Source organism: Lampris incognitus, chromosome 8 (assembly GCF_029633865.1).
Source record: "Lampris incognitus isolate fLamInc1 chromosome 8, fLamInc1.hap2, whole genome shotgun sequence".
Taxonomy (NCBI): Eukaryota; Metazoa; Chordata; class Actinopteri; order Lampriformes; family Lampridae; genus Lampris; species Lampris incognitus.
Window position 1 is genome coordinate 15,560,947 of NC_079218.1, and position 22,738 is coordinate 15,583,684.

Genomic DNA, 22,738 nt, shown 5'->3' on the forward strand with positions numbered 1-22,738 from the left:
CCTTCTTCATCACTCCCGGTAAAAATCTTAGCATCTTCAACTCTGCCACCTCCAGCTCTGCCTCCTGTCTTTTGATCAGTGCCACTGTCTCCAGATCATACAACATAGCTGGTCTCAACTAGCAATATAATAATAAAGTATTAATAAGTACATCAAGGACATTCATATAGACAACAGCATGACAAATGAATAAATGCATTCTAAAATATCCTGGGTGTCGGTACAAAAGGAAATGAAAATACAAGTATATCATGTAAAACAGTCACACCTAAACTCATTAAAACCTCTAACCAATTTTTTTGAATTGCTCTATCAATACGAGTGTGTCACGTTTAAGTCTGCTCTGCAAATTATTCCAGAGAATTGGGGTGAAATATCTGAAGGCTGTCTTTCCAAGATTAGTAATAACTGTAGGAAGATATCGTGTCAGTCAGGAGAACGGGTGTTGTAAGAATAATTAATATCTTGGGCACAGGAGGGATGCTAAATAAGGTGGTAATTTTTGAAGTAGTCCTTTGTAGATGACTAGATAATAGTGCTGCGCTCACCTGACAGAGCGGGAGGGCAAGCCCAACTTCTGATTAAAGACACAATGACGGGTGCCACATGGGTCGCCAGTAATAAATCCAACAGCTGAGTGACAGACAGCATCTAGATGGTCAAGGCTAGAGATAGAAGCATGTAGTAACATCGCCATAATCCAACACAGACAGTAAGGTTGTTTTCACAATCCTTTACCTGCAACACAAAGGGAAACAGGACCTGTTCCTATGAGCTGCATCCTTCATTTGTGACTTAAGATGTCTATATGGGTTTGAAAAGTAAATTTGTCATAAATTCAGATGCCTAAATATTTATAATGAAGAACTTTCTCAAAATGTCTACTTTTTATATTTATAAATATTTACATTTATATAAAAGCCAATTTACATAATAAATATAAGTTCTGCGATGGCTTGGCGGCCTGTCCAGAGTGTCTCCCCGCCTGCCGCCCAATGACTGCTGGGATAGGTTCCAGTATCCCCGCGACCCTGAGAGCAGGGTACAGGATAAAGGGTTTGGATAATGGATGGAATGGCTGCATATTTATATAATTATTTATAAATAATTCATATATATTTATATTTGTATACCAGGGACCACGGCCCTGCCTGGAGCTGTGCCCGAAGAGGTAACACTGAGGGCGGTCTGACAGGATGCAGATGCAGGGCAGGCTAGGCTAACTGCTAGCCCATGCAGACTGGCAGTTCCGATAACACCAAGGGCGGTCTGGCGGCGGCCTCATCCAGCCTTGACTTGTATTTTTAGTGTCATCGTCTGGATTGTGGGAGGTGTGTTGAAGGTGTCTGGCTGGGAGAGCTGGCGTTGGCTCGGCCGAGGGAGCTTGGTCTGCTACGTCCTGTGGACCCAAGGACCACGGCCCTGACCGGAGCTGTGCCCGATGACGAAACACTTGAGGGTGGTCTGCCAGGATGCAGACACAGGGCAGGCTAGGCTAACTGCTAGCCCATGCAGACCTGTAGTTCCGACAGTCAGTGGTTTTTTATTTTTTTAAAGTTTAGATACATGTGTTGGCTATATGTGTTCTTGTAGTTTCCGGATATGTTTTTTTGTCTGTGTTAATGCTGTGGGCTGGGGGAAACGATGTTTTGTTTCATTTAATGTGCGCAAGTGCATGAAATGAAATGACAAAGTGTTTCTGATTCTGATTCTGATTTAAATAGGGTTACCAACGCCTTGAAATGGAAATAAGGAACAGGGGACAGGGACGGGGGTTGGATGGACAGGGCAGCGTGGGCATAACAAATATAATGTGCCCCTTACACTACACACACACACACACACACACACACATACATATATATATTATATATAATAAGGAACGATTCCTTATTTTAAGGGACGGTTGGCAACCCTAGATTTTAAGTGCAGATCTGAAGACCACCGTCAATTTTCTTAGCTCTAGAGAAAATCATGTGCTTTGTCTTATCTGCATTTAAAACAAGTTTAAGGTTAAGAAGGGCAAACTGTAGGGTATTAAATGAGACCTGCAGATTATCAATGGCTGACTGGATAGTGGTTTCATCTGCATAAAAAATGTAAATTATATGTACTGAGGGATGTGCCACTGTTATTAATGTAGATGGTAAATAATACAGGACCTTAGATGAAACCCTGTGGAATGTCACCGTCACTGGAAGAAGCTCTGATTTAACATCGCCCACTTTTGTACATTGCTGTCTGTCTGAGGAGAAGTTGCTAAACCACCTCAAAGTGTTCATTTTTTTAATCTGTGTCTTAAATATGTGTTCATTGATGCAATACTTTTGCACAGGGACACATTTTCACCAATTAGCGCTTAAATTTTTCATACTATAGGTAGAGTCAGTCTTCAACATTAGCTGCCTTGTGCATGCACTGTCACCCAGGCTTATTTTCCGTCAATAATGATCCCTGCAAGCTGCAAAATAACCTTTTGGAAAGCACGTCTCTGAACACAAACTGACATATCATCACTGTTTCACATGTTCACATTAGTATTAATTTAAATTACACTTTAAAAAAATCAAAATTAAACAGAAATGAGCTGGGATGAGATCCTTAAAGCAACCAGTTTTTTTTTAAAATAATTTAACATGTCTGGATGTTATGGCAATTGAGAAACTAGTGCATAGAAATGGTAATTGTGTACCCAAGGTAAACCGGTATACATCTGGCTTCCCTGTTAATGTGACTGGAAAGTATTAACGGCAGTAATGTAAAGCTCTCTTACTGTTAGATTTCATCATGCAGCACATTCTTCTATGCAAACTGGCTTACAAAGCGAGTCGAACATTAACCCTACACTCTCCCTGCCAAGGATCTCTGCCAATTGCTGCCAATTGTGTTCCCTTCAACACTCAGCCAAGCTGAAGGCAGCACCAGGGCTTGAAGTCAGAACTAGGACACTGGCATATTAGTCCACTACACCACCCAAGCACCTATTATCTACGCATTACTTTTCCACATACACCATAAGAAATAGCCTACCGAACAACAGTTAGCACTAGAGCATCATATTATTAAATACGATAGCTAAGGTCATGTTAAATCCCTGGAATGCAATGTGTCCTGACCAAAAAAAAAAAAAAAAATTTTTTTTAATTTTGAAGAACCAATTTCACTCTGGGTGGTGTCTTACATAGCTTGCCATTGTGTGCAAAAATAGCATTGGCATGCTGATTGATATACTGTGGGAGTTTATTGTGCTCTTTATTTCTTGCCCATTGCAATGTTATCAGTCAAAGTGTGAGTGTTTGAGACAGGCTGTTGACGCCTGACCCATTTGTATCCGTGAGTCAGAGCGGTGGAGAAGATACACTGGAGCTGATGCACGATTCATCACCTACAGCCTCTTGCTCCACCGCAGTGTGAAGAGGGAGCTGGTGGGTGTCATCAGCAAGTGCCCAGGATTACGGTTCTGGAGTAAATTTCAGCGCCGGGGTTGTCTGCGTCTGTTGACATGTTTACGTTCAGCCGCTGAGAACAAATCGATTTGACGAGACGGTCAAGTGTCACATTATTCGCTGTATCCCTTTGGAAAGCTCCTGTTACTTTAATCAGACCTATTCGGTCGGGGAATTACGGCTGCTGCAGAGACGAAGGCGTTGTGCGAATTTGTGTTAATGATTCCTTTAATCACACACACACACATGCACACACATGCACACAAACCTACATAAACCTGGCGTCAGTAGAAAAGGACACTTACGCGTTATACACAGAGGAACCACTTAGCGACTTTTGACTACTAACACAGTGGCCAGAGGAGAATGCTTTCAGAAAGCATGTTTAAGTGCAGTGAGATTTGGGCTCCATCTTGAGTGATGCCTGTGGCAGGTTGTTTGCGTCCGTGGCTGCCCTTGCTCTGGGGTCACCGCTGCACCAGCGTGTGTCTCTCTTTTGATTCTCTTACATGAGTGCACCTAAGATGGAATCCAGAACGTTTATATAAGCTTGCAAAACAACCTCCTTTCTGCAGAAGCTGGGGTAAAGTGTTGAAGACTGGCTATCGTATCGGTCCTCCAATTTCAGACGACTAAAAACATTTCGATAATCTTTGTTGCTATGACAGTTGCACATCAGCAACTGCATGTTTTCAAGACAATTTACAACAGAGCAGAAGCGCGGGGGGGGGGGGGGGTTGACATGCAACACAGGAAGTATTAAAGAGGAGCTCTTCATAGAATTACTCATCTACGTATGTAGTGCTGCTGATTTCTGCATGTAGGTGTGTGTGTGTGGAAGGTAGGACACACATCTGTGTTGGGTGCAGTCTTGTTGGATCAAGCTGAATTCTTGACAAGTAGTTGCATATTGATCAGTGCTGACATCTTGGAACATTACATTGCATTTCTTTGAAAAAAAAATCAGAGCAAATCACTTCTGGAGAGGAGACATCTATTTATGCAGTCTATTTATTCACATCCATTATCGTTGCAATGCATTTTCTGTCTCATTTGAAACCGCACAAACGTTCATCATATTCGAGGCAAGCACAAAGAGGGTGCTCGGTAGCCTGCTGATTTCTGCTGCCACCTGAAAACCAGACGGGGGACTTTTCAGTGAGATATTTTTAAACAGGGCGGCACATTGGCAAGGAAGACTTCCTTTCAACCAGTCTACCACTAATTCAAAGGGGAGCATTTCAAACAGAATTTGAACCTCATCTTGGAAATGCATTAAAAAAGATCATCACAATGTGAGGCAACAAAGCACGTTAACGACGCCATTCTATCAGGTGTTGCCTTCTGGTTCCAATCTGAGACCCTTTTCATCCTGTATGACTGTAAATTCACCTGCTCTTCTTTAGGTTTTGTCTGCAGCCACTTTGCAGAGGGAAATTAATTCTTCCCTCCAGTTGGGATGCAGACACATTTCAGTTGTGCGTCTTGCATGAATATCTTGATATGGAATTTTAGCCTTACCGTCCAGTGCTTCTGCAGATACATTTCCTTATACAGCATTGCTTACATTGTGTACATCAGCAGTTGTTCAATGCTTATGTACTTGGGATCATTTTCTGCTTGGGCACAGTGCATTTTCTCCCGAGACAGGAGACGAAGGGTTTTGAATTATTAATGACTGCATGTGGCTTTAATGTGGGGGTGGCAAGTGAAGCTTTCAGAAGCCAAAGCAAATATTAAGGATACGTGTCAGGCAGGCAGGCTGAGAGCTTCTGAGACCACACCGCCCTATCATCTCGCTCCACCTGGTGGATTTAATAAATTAATACAAACTGTCTCAAGTCTGTCGATTGTCACGTTGCCAAGCGACCTGGTGCTAAATATATATACTCTAAGCCTGCACAAGAACGGATTTTCCATGCTTTTCAGAACCAACTGAGAAATCGCAGTTCATTTTCATTCTGTACATTTCTGAGGTATAGAACGTAGTTTCTGGATGGGAAGGCACTAGTAAGATTAGTTCAAATCAAATTTGAAGCATCGGTCATAAGGCATCAGTTTGAGTACTAACATTAAATCCTGATAACTGTGTGGCTTCCCTGGGGTTCCTCAGTTAAAAGTCTTGGTGTTACTTTCAATCCCACTTCTTCTTTTAAGTTACACATGGCAGGAAACACCAAGGCCTTGTTTCCACTTTTGAAAACAAAATCCCCTCTATCCTTATACCTATTGCTGATGCCGATGCTGAAACCCTTATTTGTGTTTTTGTTTCATCCAGACAAGATTATTTCAATGTCCCTTAATTCCTCCGGTCAATTGATGCATTAGCATCAAGACTCTCCAGATGGTACAGAATGCCGCTGCTCGAATCTTGACAAGAACTAGAAGGTTTGACCACATTTCACCCATCCTAGCCTCCCTGCACTGGCTCCCTCCATGCAAGATCTGACTTTGGAGTACCTCTGTTAATATACAGAATAATGTATAGAATAATGCATGGACTTGCTCTGTCTAATCTATCAGACCTTTTAAAGCTTTGTGTGTTGTCCCATGCCTTCCTCTCTCATGGCCTGCTGTCTGTAGCCTACCCAGAGCCAAAAAGAACTGAACAGATCAGAGAGCGTTTTCTTATCACACCGCACTTTTCTTTGCAATTGTCTTCATGCTGGCATCAGAGGCTGATTCTATAGCGTCTTTAAAACCTCAACTCAAAACCTTTTCTCATTATTGTATGACACAATCATACAATTAATCATATGTGTTTCTAAGTTGGTCAGCTTTGCTGATGGATAACCTTCCTACTTCCTCCTTGGGAGGGTCTCATGGTGTTTTCAGACATGATCCTTATTAGGTTGCCCACACTGAGACCTGGCCATCACCATTGACAACACCGTGGTGACGCCAGGAGGAATGCGAGGAATCTGGGTGTGATTCTGGACGACCAACTGTCGTTTGCTGCAAACGTTGCATCGGTTGCTCGCTCCCGCAGATGTTTCCTCTATAACATCAGGAGGATTCATCCTGGATGAGCACCTGTGCCCGAGACGGCACAGGTGCTCATCCAGGCTCTGGTCATCTCCCGGCTGGACTACGGCAACTCCCTCCTTGCTGGCGCCCCGGCTCGGCCATCAGACCTCTAGAGCTTGTTCAGAAAGCTGCACCTCGTCTGGTGTTCAACCACCCTAAGTTCTCCCACACAACTCCCCTTCTCATGTCCCTACACTGGCTCCCAGTAGCTGCTCGCATCCAGTTTAAGACCCCTTTGCTAGTCTACAAGGTAGTGAAAGAAACAGCTCCTTCCTATCTCTAGGCCATGGTCAAGCCCTACACCCCCGTCCGACCACTTCACTCTGCTGCCTCGGGACGCCTGGTTGCTCCATCGCACAGAGGCCCCTGCTGCCGATCGACCCGGTCACGGCTCTTTTCTGTCCTGGCCCCACAGTGGTGGAATGAACTCCCCACTGATGTCAGGACAGCGGAGCCGCTGCCCATTTTTCGGTGCAGGTTGAAAGCTCACCTCTTCAAGAACTACTACCCTGTTACTTGTTCTTAGCACTTATTGTATTCACTTGTTAAAAAAAAAAATCTCTTTCTTGCGCTTTTACTTTAGCACTGTTTTTGCTCTTAGATGCTTGTTTAGAGAGATGATGCACTTAGTATGACCTCTGATGACTCGTAGTTCTCCTGATTTCCTACATTAAATGCACTTATTGTAAGTTTCTTTGGATAAAAGCGTCGGCTAAATAACTGTAATGTAATGTATTAACTAAACCAAATTCAGTCTGGTGCATTTGGACATAACAGGTTTTGGTAGGTCCATTTGGCCATAAAATTTTGGTTAATTTGATTACGTTAAATTCTTTTCTCGAACTCGGGTGTGCGCCAAAGAAATTAACTCAAGTCTGCTTGAAAACAGCAGTCTGGACTCCACTTCATGTGAGCTGCAGGACAGTTTATGACCGGTCTGAAAGCAATCTAGCAAGTCTAATTCGAAGTAGTGAAGTGCAAGTATAGCAGAAAACACATGTGTAGAGTGTGTAGTTTTAAGCTATCCAGGGAGCTTTGGCCAGCAGTTGATCTAGAGATAAACTCATCTTATAGATGTGGGAGAATGTGCTGCAAGTTTTAGCATCAAATGCATTTATAATTAGTCCTTACTGCTTGTCTCCACAAAAACCTTGCAGCATCAATGCACCGAATGCACATGTGGCCAAGTGTTGCTGGGTCACATTATTTTGGTTGTGGCACCAAATACGCAAAAGCATTCCCAAAAATGCAGAGCAATAATATATTTATGTAGAAAACATTTTAACTGTGTGGAAGCAGACCAGCAGCAGGGGCAGGGCGATGATCGAACTTGGGTTTGGACTCAAGCAAACGTACCAAATATAAAGACACCCTTGGTTCTATTGCTGGTCGCATTATCAGTTCACTTGAAGGAGTATTCAGTTATCATTGTGGTCCACTTCAGTTCTGGTTGGGTCTCTGTTCCCTTTTCTTCGGAAATCAGACCTTTACTGCCTTGAATGATGTGTAGTTTACATTCTCCCACCATGCAACAATAATGGCACGGTAAAACAAGAAAACTCCTTGTAGTTTTTAGTTAGTACCAACCTCCACATGCCTCCTCCGATAAATGTGGAGTCACCAGCCGCTTCTTTTCACCTGACAGTGAGGAGTTTTACCAGGGGGAGGCAGCGTGTGGGAGGATCACGCAATTCCCCCTAGTCCCCCCCCACGAACAGGCGCCCCAACCGATCGCAGGAGGCGCTAATGCAGCAACCAGGACTCATACCCACATCCGGCTTCCCACCCACAAACACGGCCAATTGTGTCTGTAGGGACACCCGATCAAGCCGAGGTAACATGGGGATTCGAACTGTTGATCGTGTTGGTAGGCAACGGAATAGACCGCTACGCTACCTGTCTCCCTTGTCATTGTATTCTTTCAACAAATTGTATTCTTACAATTGACATTTGTTCTCTGCATTTAACCCATCCTATTGTACAGGAGCGGTGGGCAGCTGCAGCGCTCAAGGACCCGTTCTTCTTTCCATTGCCTTGGTCAGGGGCACAGACAGGAGTATTAACCCTAACATGCATGTTTTGAAATTTTCTGCCAGTCTGTCTGTACTAATGAAGAGACCAAAGCCATCGGGGGCGCAATTTGAAAGAAGAGGAGAAATTATCAAGAAAGGAAACAAAAGTATAGTGGTATGTTTTAAATGGATATTTTTAAAAGCATCTATCTATCTCATGTTTTAGCTATTTGAAATGTAGTGTGCTAAGCTAGATAACTAGCTAAGCTAGCTAACTAGGTAAGCTAGAACTAGAAAAGCTAAGCTAAGCTAGAAAATTGTTATTTCCCCTGCCTTAGACCATGACTGTCGACTCAAAACGGCTTATTTGCTAGTTGTAGTAGGGCAGCATGGTGGCCCAGTGGTTAGCACTGTACAGCAAGAAGGTTCTGGGTTTGAATCCCAGGTCCTTCAAGTGTGGAGTTTATCCCCAGGCGCTGCAGCTGGCCACTGTTCCTAGCTACTCAGTTAGGATGGGTGAAGAAAGAAAAGAGAAAACCACTTTATTTTGTCATTGTATTGTTACAATGGATTGTATTCTTACAACGACTCTGTCTTCTGCATTTAACCCATCCTATTGTATAGGAGCAGTTGGTAGCTGCAGCACCCGAGGACAAACTCCAGTCTTTGTTCTATTGCCTTGGTCAGGGGCACAGGCAGGAGTATTAACCCTAACATGCATGTCTTTTTGATGGTGGGAGGAAACCGCAGCACCCGGAGGAAACCCACACAGAAACAGGGAGAACATGCCATCTCCATGCAGAAAGAACCTGGGATTGGAACCTAGGTTCTTCTTGCTGTGAGGCAACAGGACTAACCACTGGGCCACCATGCACACTGTGTTTAAGAGCAAGTCAAGACTGGGGGTAAGAGAGTATGAGATCAGAATCGAGACTGCACACAATTTATAACTGTAAAGATATAGTGTAGCTGTCTGTATTGGTGTGATTTGAAAATCCGAGGTGGATTATGGCAGATGATGTTGAAAATCCAAACTGCATTATGGCTGATTATGCAGGCATTGCTGCAGTTGAGCAGACTGCCTTACTGAGTGAAGAGGAGGTGGCAGAGGAGTAGGAGAGGGAAACTCAGTTCCTTTCGACAAAATAATAATAATAATTTTACTCCAAAAGTCATTAAATTCCCAAATGAAGTGATTCACCACATAAGCAAAAAAAATGCAAGAAAAACACCTGCCCTAAAAAAGGTAGTACCAAATTAATCCCATATAATTTTCTACCTACTGGTTGTATTTACATCATACTGTTTGTACTGATGGTCTACAAGTAGTGTTCTTTCACTCCAAAACAACCAGAATGTCAAAATATGGCTCTACTGTGAATCAGCAGCCTTTTATGTAAGGCCTTATTATAGGCAAAAATATCAGAGTTAATTTTTCTGAGAAATACTTCTAATCCTAATCTAATTTTGGATACTGTTATCAGTACCCAATTAAGCTAATAATTAATTTCAGGTAGTCAATGACATTGTCTCATCAAAAACAAGAAGTATAGTTTGCCCCTGAGCACTATTATTATGACCATCCAGTGAGTGCTTGTGAGTATAACCCAAAAAAAGTACACATAAATCTTTGCCTTGTACAGGGAATACCAAGTTGATCCCATGCTTTTTACCCGCTGGCTGTATTTACATACTCACAACCCAGCCACTGAGGATGCAACCCAGCCACTGAGGATGTACAAGCCAGTGCATTGTTAGTGCTGGTTCCAAGCCTAGCTAAATCAGGAGGGTTGCGTCAGGAAGGGCATCGGGTGTAAAATCTTTGCCAAATCAAATATATGGATCATAAGTCAGATTTCCATACTGGATCAGTCGAGGCCCGGGTTAACAACAACCGCCACAGGTACTGTTGGCCAGCACGGTGCCGGTGGAAACTATGCTACTGTTGGGCAAAGGAGAAGAAGGGGGGAAGGCATGTCCAGAGGCAGCGGGAGAGGGGGAAGGGTAGGAGTGTGGAGGTGAGAGTCAGAACCTTGAATGTTGGCACTATGACTGGTAAAGGGAGAGAAGTGGCTGATATGATGGAAAAAAGAGAGGTAGGTATACTGTGTGTGCAAGAGACCAGGTGGAAGGGGAGTAAGGCCAGGAACATCAGAGATGGGTTCAAACTCTTCTACCATGCTGCGAATGGGAGGGGAAATTGGGTAGGGGTAATTCTGAAGGAAAAGTATGTCAAGAGTGTGCTGGAGGTGAAGAGCGTGTTGGACAGAGTGATGAGTATGAAGCTGGAAATCGAAGATATGCGGATGAATGTTATAACTAGATTGTTTAACACAATCTTGGAAAGTGAGAGGATGCCTGAGGAGTGGAGAAGAAGCATATTGGTACCGATTTTCAAGAACAAGGGCCATGTGCAGAACTGTAGCAACTAAAGAGGTATAAAGTTGATCAGCCACAGCATGAAGATATGGGAAAGAGTAATAGAAGCCAGGTTAAGAGGAGAGGTGACGATCAGCGAGCAGCAGTATGGTTTCATGCCATGAAAGAGCACCACAGATGTGATGTTTGCGTTGTGAATATTGATTGAGAAGTATAGAGAAGGCCAGAGGGAGTTATATTGTGTCTTTGTGGATTTAGAGAAAGCATATGACAGGGTGCCAAGAGAGGAGGTGTGGTATTGTCTGAGGAAGTCAGGAGTTGCACAGAAGTATGTAGGAGTGGTGCAGGATACGTATGAGGGAAGTGTGACAGTGGTGAGGTGTGCGGTTAGAATGACAGATGGGTTCAAGGTGGAGGTGGGATTACATCAAGGATCGGCTCTGAGCCCTTTCTTGTTTGCAATGGTGATGGACAGGTTGACGGACGAGATCAGGCAGGAGTCTCCATGGGCTATGATGTTTGGGGATGACATTGAGATCTGTAGCGAGAGTAGGTTGCAGGTGGAGGAGAGCCTGGAGAGGTGGAGGTATGCACTGGAGAGAAGAGGAATGAAAGTCAGTAGGAGCAAGGTGGAATACCTACATGTGAATGAGAGGGAGGACAGCGGAATGGTGAGGATGCAAGGAGTAGAGGTGATGAAGGCATGAGTTTAAATACTTGGGGTCAATTGTACAAAGTAACGGGGAGTGCAGGAGAGATGTGAAGAAGGCAGAACGGGTGGAGTGGGTGGAGAAGAGTGTCAGCAGTGATTTGCGACAGAAGGGAAGGTTTACAAAATGGTTGTGAGACCAGCTATGTTGTATGGTTTGGAGACAGTGGCACTGATGAAAAGACGGGAGGCGGAGATGGAGGTGACAAAGTTGAAGATGCTAAGATTTTCATTGGGAGTGACGAAGAAGGACATGATTAGGAATGAATACATTAGGGGGACTGCTCAAGTTGGACGGTTTGGAGACAAAGCAAGAGAGGCAAGATTGAGATGGCCTGGACATGTGTGGAAGAAAGACGCTGGGTATATTGGGAAAGGATGCTGAATATGGAGCTGCCAGGGAAGAGGAAAAGAGGAAGGCCAAAGGGGAGGTTTATGGAGGTGGTGAGAGAGGACATGCAGGTGGCTGGTGCGACAGAGGAAGATGCAGAGGACAAGAAGAGATGTAAACAAATGATCCGCTGTGGTGATCCCTAACGGGAGCAGCCGAAAGTAGTAGTAGGTTGTATTTACATACTTCATATTAGCACTGAGGAATGATAAATTATTGTTCTATTTGTGAGTCCGCAGCCTTTTATATACAGTTTAAAGTAGAAATCGATCGATCTATCTATCTATCTATCTATCTTTCTGTGTGTGTGTGTGTGTGTGTGTGTGTGTGTGTGTGTGTGTGTGTGTGTGTGTGTGTGTGTGTGTTGTGAAATATTCACTTGTAATTCATAATAATATTGTAGTTAATTTGTTAATAATTCAATTTAGGTAATCATTGACATTGTTTGATCAAAAACAAGTATTAGTTTGCCACTAAGTGCTGTGATTATGATGATCCAGTGAGCTAATCTGATTATATGTCAAGCAGAGATCAGCAAAATAGCCACTCTTCTATGTGGCATGTTGGTTTGCCAGCTGCAAGTATTGCAGTAGAATACACTAGCTTTGTGTGCCATATCTATCGAGAAATCATCAGCAATCTGACCTTTTTAATGTTTAATCTCAGTTTCTTACAGGATTATGGGCTTCTCTTAAATACCGGCACAATATTGATGTTATTAGTTATATGTTTGCCTATGCTTGGTCTTATAAAGCTGTAAGTAATTTATCTTTTCAAATATATTTGTAAAGAGATGGAAAATGTTATATAGCAGATTGCGGGAATTTTAAAGTGTGGGGAAAACTGGCCAATTGGAGAACATGGGAAATTCTGAGAATGTATAAACTTTCTTCATTAGCCAATATATAGATAGATAGATAGATATATCGATATATCGATAGATACTGCTATATATTAAAACTTTTTTCCTGCAACTGTATTGATATTCTGCTCCTCATTAGTTGAGCACTTCTATCATCACAATTGACGGTTTCAGAAAAAAAATAAAACGCTATACATATAGAAATATATATATATACATAGGGTTTTTTTCCCGAAACTGTTAATTGTGTTGAGCGCTCGACTAATGAGGAGCAGAATATCAACACGGATACAGGAAAATGCATTAAAATCTTTTTTCCTGTATCTGTGTTGAGATATATATATACATATATATATATATATATATATATGGTTATGGGTCATCCTCTGTGTGGAGTTTGCATGTTGTCCCCGTGTCTGTGCGGGTTTCCTTCGGGTGCTCCGGTTTCCTCCCAAAGTCCAAAGACATGTAGGTCTGATGAATTGTCCCTAGGTGCGAATGTGTGTGTGTGTGTGTGTGTGTGTGTGTGTGTGTGTGTGTGTGTGTGTGTGTGTGTGTGTGTGTGTGTGTCAGCCCTGTGATGGACTGGCAGTCTGTCCAGGGTGTCTCCCTGCTTTCTGCCCAATGACTGCTGGGATAGGCTCCAGCATCCCCACAACTCTGAGTAGGATAAGCGGTTTGGATAATGGATGGATAGATATTGAGGTGACACTGACAGCAGCAGAGGGGAAATGAAGATGATCCTTACAGGATGAGTAGTCTGATCTTGAAAAAACAAGTGCATATATTTTAATACTCTGGTTCATTGCAGATCTGGTAGAGGGTAACTGCAGCTCATGACACACAATTTTGCTTGTACAGGCAAATTATGGCAAGCATTGAGGAAGACATAGAGACATCGACCAGTTGCATAAAACTTGAAATAGAAAAGAAGAGCAACAAATTAGTCAGAAATCCAACTTTGGATGGTCTCAAAACAATTTTAAATGTTGCTAGACTGAAAGATGATTATTTCTTCTGAAAACTTTCATCCCACAAAGAAGACATACTTGCTGGCAGAATTAAAGTGTCATGCCATAAAGCATGCAGAAAAATGTATACAGTAAACATTAAAAGAGTGGAAAAAGCAACTATTGCAACCAAAACCTACTCTTCAGAATCAGCCTTACTTCATTACAATCAGCCTTATCCAACGAGATTGCTTCATATGTGGAAAAAGACAATGAAAGGCCCGAGCCCCTTACTTCCATTTCTACTGGGACAGGAAACAGTACAAGGGACAAAGTCCTACATACAGCCTCAGAAAGACCGGATGAGAAAATTCACTACGGATGCTCACTCATTCAGATCTTTTTGCAGTGATGGAAAATATCTTCGTGTACACTTAATTTCTGCAAAAAATTTTTGAATCATCCAAATGCAAAAATCTTTCATACCAACAAACTACATCTCGTGACAAAGCATTTGTTGAGTTAACAAAGGAACTCAACAATGTCTCATCAAAGGGACTGATTGTGACATGTCTAAGTTCTCTCACTGAAACAAACAGAAAGATACTCCAAGACCCTACAGTGGAGGATGCAGGGAGGTACAAGTCTTGGGAGCTGAAAGAGATGCTAACAAGCCACTATGGAGATACACTGGTGGTTGTTAAGCGCTCTGGATTGTCAGTCCTGGTATGCTTCCAAATGATGGCCACAGGTGATGCTATGAACGAAGTTTAAAACCTGAAAGAAAATGACATGCAGGAGGACCCTGATGCAAATGATGTGTTTCATGTGGATGAGAATCCGACTGTCAAATCTTACACAAAGCAGCAAGAATCACAAGGAAAACTGGAAGATGTTCATCCTGACCACCAATATGCAAGCAATGACGACCTGTCTTTTTCATACTGCTGTGACTCGGTGCCACATGCTTTGTGTGATTTTGTAAATTGGTGCGTTGATGGAGACTCATACAGAGCTGCTCAGACCCATGAAGAGAAAGAGGGACAAAGAGAAAAACTACCAGTTATTGCAATTTGTCATAATACCATTGTACAAAACTACAACATCTGCAAGCAAAATAATAGTGCTCAGTGGTAATCTATACTTCTTGTTTCTGAGTAGACAAAGTCAGTGACTACCTGAAATGAAATTAGCATAACTGGGTACTGATTTCTGTATTATTAGATTAGGATTAGGATTAGAAGTGAGTATTTCTTAAAAAATTAACTGTTTAATATTTCCACCAATAACAAGGCCTTATTTAAAAGGCTGCTGATTCAAAATGGGACGATAGTTTGACATTCTGGTTGCTTTGGAGTGCAGGGACACTACCTGTCAGTGCAAATATGATGTAAATACAACCAGTAGGTAGACAATCACATGGAATTAACTCAGTAACTTTAACTGGCCCTCTTTCAGGGCAGGTGTTTTTTTTTGTTGTTGTTTTTTTTTTTTTTTGCACTTTATTGCCCATGTTTTGAATCGCTTCACTGATGAATTTATTGACTTTTGCAGTAAAAAGAACATTATGACCATCCATTTCATGAAGGGGACATGTCAAAGTTATGGAAAAACAAGTTCATGTTTTGTTCTAACCCGGGTAGCGGTATCTCAAAAATTTGTTGGTTTGGTTCCTGCTCTAAAGGCCCACTGGTCTCCAGACGGGTCTTAAGACTGAGACCATTCTCAAGAACTTAAACCCCGCTAACCTCTAGTTCCTACCAACTGGGGTCCACAATGCACCCTCTGTTTCCCGTTGCCCTGGGTCCTGGACTTCTGGTGACTCACACATGCCTTTCCTTCTGTTGTTCGCTCATGACTGCGTCACCGTTTGTGATAACTCTGGCTACACATTATTCTGACTTTGCACTCTCTCTCTGTCTGTGTGGGTGATGTGTGATTCAGATTCAGATTCAGACAACTTTATTTATCCCAGAAGGGCAGTTCAGTTTTACAGTCTACCCAGACCATACACAAAACTCACAGACAAGTGGCAATCATCAGCATGTCGGAGACGATAGACAGGATCAGTACATGGGCAAGAGATGCACACTGCCCCCCTCATCTGGCCTTGCATGCAGACTCACACGAGGACCAGGCGAAGGATAAAAATTCACATAGGTTAAAAGAACAGAATAAATTAATTAATTAATCAATTAAGCATCCTAAGATGAATTGCACGTTACATTCAGTGAATGTACAGGGCCCACAAGCCATGTGCAAAACAAACAAGGTATAAACCAACTATTGTGGTTTAAAACAGTATAAATCATTAATTTAAAATGACTACTCAGCATTTAACAGCCTGATAGCAGAAGGACTGAAGGACTGAGAATAGTGATACGTTTTCCTAGGGGGTGCTTTATAGCGCCGGCCTGAGGGCATTACAGTGAATTCACTGGACAGGATGTGGTCAGGTTGGCTGATAATTCCTTTTGCTTTCTGGGCCACACGTTTCTCCCAGAGGGAGCCCAAGTCTCTCTGCTGGACTCTGATTATTTTGGAGCAGACCTTAACTGTACTGTTTAGGCTATTCCTGTGACCTGTCCTTCACAGACGACCCGTTAAAACCAACAGATAAAGGAAAAAGTTAAAACTTTCAATAAATGACTGGTAGAAAATACACGAGATGGTGTTACAGACATTAAAGGAGCGAAGCCTCCGACATAAGTGAATTCTTTGTTGTCCACACTTGACAATTGAATCTGTGTTCACATCAAACTTGTGTTGGGAGTCGAACACAGTTCCCAAGTACTTATAAGTGTCAACAGTTAGAACATCCGCGCCATGTATAGTGCCAGCTTTGGGTTTATCTCTGTTCTTCCTAAAATCAATGATAAATTCCTGAGTTTTTGACACATCAAGGTCAAGCAAGTCATCATCGCACCAACTGACAAAGGCAGGTAGGGCACAACCATGATCTGACTCCAAGCCCTGCAGAAGAGACAAAAGTGCGGCATCATCAGAGAATTTCACCAGGTAGCTACCCTCTTTAGAAGGCCTGCGGCTGTCTGTATACAAAATAAAAAGCAGGGGGGAAAGAACGCAACCCTGCGGTGAGCCCCTGTTTGAGACCTGGACATTGGACATAACTCCATTAACTAAAACCTGCTGGGTTCTGTCTGTTAAAAAGTTTAAAGGTAACACTAAAAGCTGATCAGGTAAATTAAAATAAGAAGGAAGTCGCTCGATCAAAATGTGAGGTTGCATCTTGTTAAAAACCGAAGATAAGTCAGCAAATTAGAACTGGGTTTCTCTGGGTGCTTATATACTTTGTCAAGGATAAAGAGTTTTGCATCCTCCACACCCTTGCCAGCTTCATAAGCAAACCGCAAGGGGTTTCGTTTGCCATCAACTAGGGAGACAACCTCATCTTTTACAATTTTCTCAAAAGTTTTTCTTTGCAAGTGATGTAAGCTCAACATGTATGAACTCATTTAGTTCTCTGGAATTTTTTGATTTCGGAATAGGGATTATTGTGGAAGTTTTCCAGATGGAAGGTAACTGGCAACAGTCGGCAAACATTTGAAAGAGTTTAGTGAAGACCTCACTGAGCTGGTCAGCACAGTAGCACAGAGTGTGCCCACAGGTGGCATCGGGGCCAGCAGCAGCCTTCCTTATGTTCATTTTCTTAAATAAGGCTGTGACATGTTCTTGAGACAATGTTACATATTATTATTATTATACAAATTTCCTTTAACTTAATGCCATAATACAACATAATAACCGGGCCCATTCCTTGGGTCTAGTGTTAGAATGAGGTAGAAGTCTATTTGATGGATAGTGCCTTTCTTAGGATATGAGATGTTCCAAGTAGTGCGATCTTCTGTAGTTCTTGTATTCTGATGCTACCCGGGATCTGTTGGGTGTATTTCTCCATCCCTTTTTTTTACAAGTCCCAGGGCTCCTATCAATACTGGTATTGTTGTGGATTTCATTCCTCACATTTGTTCAGTCTGGATTTCAAGGTCTTTATATTTCGACAGTTTTTCAGTTACTTTTACTGAGGTGTTCCTTTCAGTCAGGATGGACATGTTGATGAGTAGGCAGCTTTTTTCTTTCTGGTTCTTGATGATGACATCTGGTCTGTTGGCCTTTAGCTCACAATCTGTCTGTATTGGCATGTCCCATAAGATTGTGATGTCGTCTTTTGCTGTTACTATTTGGGGCTCATGCTCGTACCATTTTTCTTTTGTTTTGATGTTGAAAATAACAATAATCATAATTATTATTATAACAATATTATTCTGAGGTACAAGGGACTCCTTCAACCTAGAAACGCTGCGTAAAATCAGACCTTTAAAGCAAGAGTAAAAATAACTATAAGTGTTTGACAGATCAGCATCCTCCACTAACTCCATTAACACTGATAAGTTGATTGGTCTCACTTGCATATCGGAGGATATGCAAGTGAGACCAAGGCCAAGACCAAGGAGTGCCATGGAGGCCAAGGTTCCGTGGCACTCCTCTTTGTCCAAGGCGCTGTGGCACTCGGCTGGTGGGGCTGCATGGGACAATGTGGGTCAGTGGCTATGTTTGGGGAGGATGCTTCATGTACTTCTCCCTGTTTTCCCCTGAAAATGTTTTTACTGTGGATTTTTTTTTCTCATCTAAATTGAGGGTGCAAGGATAGAGGATGTCGTTCACTGTCATTTTACCACATCTAACTAGTGTGTGAATGTAAAGCCTTCAAAGGTTGCAACTATGATTTAGCGGTATATGAATAGACTTGACTGGACTTGTTGCCTTGGCAGAAGTAAGATAATACACTTGCTTATTGTCTCTTACACCCACTAATGTCCTTCCCTTCTATTTAATTTGCAAAGCTACCACAGAGATTCGTATTATCCTAAATCTCCATCCATCCATTACCCAAACCGCTTATCCTGCTCTCAGGGTCGCGGGGATGCTGGAGCCTATCCCAGCAGTCATTGGTCGGCAAGCGGGGAGACACCCTGGACAGGCTGCCAGGCCATCACACACACACACATGCACGCACGCACACACACATTCATACCTAGGGGGAATTGTAGTATGGCCGATTCACCTGACCTACATGTCTTTGGACTGTGGGGGGAAACCGGAGCCCCCGGAGGAAACCCACACAGACATGGGGAGAACATGCAAACTCCACACAGAGGACGACCCGGGACGACCGCCAAGGTTGGACTACCCCGGGGCCCAAACCCAGTACCTTCTTACTGTGAGGCCACCACGCTAACCACTGCGTCACCGTGCCGCCTATCCTGAATATGCTGCAGAAATTTAGAAAGACTAAAAACTTATGTCAGAGGAGAACGGCAACACCGCTTTACAGTTTTTTGCAATGATTTGCTTTTTAATTTAACTCATTTGCTCTTCTTTTCAGGGCAGGTCTACAGAGCAGGCTGAAAGCTGCAGGCTGGGCCTTTCATGCCTGTCCAGAGTCTAAGGTGAAGACATTTTCAGTCCTTGTCTCTGGACTTGGCAATTGCCTTGCCTAAGGAGCTTTAAAAGCAGGCACAGCCTTTGTTAACTTTTAATCACTTCTAAAAATACATTTGTACTGACAGATTTCATTTTCTTTGTTTTCCCTTTTTTTTTTCCTCTGCTGATTTTATGCATAATATTGCTCTCATTTAATCCTCATCTGGCATTTTCATTGTTGGTATCATTGCTGATTGTACATATTGGTTTTTAGCTGGTTTTAATGATTGAGAAGCCTTCTGTCACACATTAATGTATGGAATCAGTGGTGTAATTTGCCATACTTTATTATTCAAGCAATAAGTAAACAAGATTTAAAAAGCAACTAAAGAGGATGTTCTTGGGGCGGCACGGTGGCCCAGTGGTTAGCACTGTTGCCTCACAGCAAGAAGGTCCTGGGTTCGAACCCCAGGGCGTCACAGGAGTTTGCATGTGCTCCCCGTGTCTGCGTGGGTTACCTCCGGGTGCTCCAGTTTCCTCCCACCATCAAAAAGACATGCATGTTAGGGTTAATACCCCTGCCTGTGCCCCTGAGCAAGGCAATGAAAAGAAGCACTGTAGTTGGTCCCCGGGCGCTGCAGCTGCCCACTGCTGCTATACAATAGGATGGGCTAAATGCAGAGAACACATTTCATCGTAAGAACACAATTCGTTGTCAGAATACAATGTCAAATAAAGTGGCTTTCTTTCTTCTTTCTTTCGCTTGGCTTGAGGCCTGAAGAATATCTAATTAGTCACTTTTCTCCCTCTTTGGTTTTGTGAAATAAAAGCGCGGTCATAGATGTAACTGATAGTATGTATGCATATGTATATGTATGCATGTGTAAGTAAGTGTGTGTTGAGCACTCTTACCAACACCATTGATGGTTTCTGGAGAAAATGTACAAAGTTTTGCATATTTTGTTGAAATTGTAGTTTGTTTTGTCATGTTTACAATGTTTCAGTTAGGGTTGGAGGGGGTGTAATTGTATTTATGTATGTGAAAGCATGTGTATACATTTAGGTTCTTAACATGGACCCCAGGAAAAGTAGCTGTTGCTTTGTAACCACTAATGGGGATCCAAATGGACAATAAACAATATGGTTATTGTTTGCAGAGATGTGCTACATAGATTTAAAACTGTCTGCCATGACTTTTTGAAGGCGCCATTATGGCATCCCTCCATTAGATCCATTCACCCAGCGATGTGCCCTGCTTAAGGCTATCAGGACAGCCCAGCTCCTGCCAGCTGTTGTGACCGACTTAGCCTCTCAGTTTTGGACAGCCTCGCCACAGCTCCACTCTTGCCTAAAGTAATGTTGCCTTCCCATCATACCCTGCACCGCTGGCACTGACTCTTTATGTTCACTGATTGTGCAGCTTATGCTTAGGCTTGGGTTACATTTTATTTAGCTTTTTTTTCAATTAGGCTAAGCTGTGGTTACTGGAACACCCACGTCGCTGTGTGTTCTGCATCCTTTCCCTGCCCAAATATCCACTCAGTGACTCCTCGTGCCCTGTGGACAGGGGTCTGTCGCCCTTTCGTTTGGTTAGAAATACTTCACCATCGAATGAACACGATCATCCAGAATGGTTTTGTGCAGAAATACACCCCAAAACCGACATGACCACTAGAATCCTTGACCATCGGAGACTAGTATGGGGTCCTGTAGATTCCTCTTAGCATGTTTGCAACATGTGCTCATTTGCATGTTGGGATCTGACAGCATGACTTTATCTCACCGCTTGTGTTCTTTGCACTGCTTCACTCACAAAAAGTCTACTGCAACCACACTGTACCCCTCTGCTGTAAAGTTTACCTTGATTTCAAGCTCTCATCTGCAGTCAGCTGACTCAGCATTGGTTGTCTGTTTCTTTATTTTCGAGCCAATACATGGACATAGAAGAGGAATACACACTTTTGGCCCCTGTTGCCTCCTAGTATAGTATAAGATAGACAGCTGTTTTCCTCTTTTATCATTCCCCACCTTTTATTATTTTAATTTTATTATTTTATTACTTTATTGACCCCCATGGGGAAATTCTTCCTCGGCATTTAACCCATCCTAGCTGTGTAGCTAGGAGCAGTTTTATCAGCACACATGTGAAGTGCACTGCATTGCATTTTAAATCTGCAATGTTGTCCTGTATGAATGGAGTTTGACTGGTTGACACATAATTCCTTCAGATCTCCACGGTAACATCTCCCAAACCACTGTTCCTTGTGAAACACAAGCAAACTGTCTCTGTCACCGATGCTCCTTCCCAATGTGTGTCATCTAAAGCTCAGTGGGGACCCCTTTCTGGGGCACAGCAGCCACAATGATATATCAGCAACCACCTGGTACGTCCCATTATTAATTAATTAATTAATTTTTGTGTGGCTTTCCCCCCCTCTTTTTCTCCCCAATTGTATCCGGCCAAGTACCCCCTCTTCCAAGCCATCCCGGTCGCTGCTCCACCCCCTCTACCCATCCGGGGAGGGCTGCAGACTACCACATGCCTCCTCCGATACATGAGGAGTCGCCAGCCTCTTCTTTTCACCTGACAGTGAGCAGTTTCACCAGGGGGACATAGCGCGTGGGAGGATCATGCTAGCTATTCCCCCAAGCCCCCCCCCCCAAACAGGTGCCCCGACCGGTCAGAGGCAGCGCTAGTGCAGCGCGACCAGTACCACATCCAGCTTCCCACCTGCAGACACGGCCAACACCTCCGTGAAGTTGGCACCCTATGTCTGTAGGGACACCGGACCAAGCTGGAGGTAACACGGGGATTCCTGTATTGGTAAGCAATGGAATAGACCGCTAGGCTACCTGGATGCCCACATCCCGTTATTTTAAGCCATGATGTGATGCTTCTTGCTTAAACATCTTCAGGTACCACATCGGTGCAAAAGCATCTAATTTAATACAATGTGTATCAGCTTTGCCTATTTTGGCATTTACCTTTGTACGATGTCTGGGCTAACACGTCAATAAAGCGAGGAAAGAACCACTGCATTTCCTGAAGAATGCAGTTGAAATTGGAAATGGTAATAATAATCATAACAATGAATGGTATTATTCATGCTAACAAATGATGGTAATGAATGCCAGGTGATCATCTGGGGGGGGGGTTGCTCAATGAGTTGGTTCTGCTTAGTATAGTCAAGTCAAGTCAATTTTATTTTGTATAGCCCAATATCACAAATTACAAATTTGTCTCAGTGGGCTTTACAGCAACACAACATCCTGCCCTTAGACCCCCTCATCGGATAAGGAACTATATATATATATATATATATATATATATATATATATATATATATATATATATATATATACCGTTTTTTTCCGAAGCCGTCGATGGTGTTGAGTGCTCGACTAATGAGGAGCGGAATATCAACATATATATATATAGATTATATATAGATAATAGATAGTAATTCTTCTATCATTTGATATTATTAATCAGTAACCTCCATATTTAATATTAAAG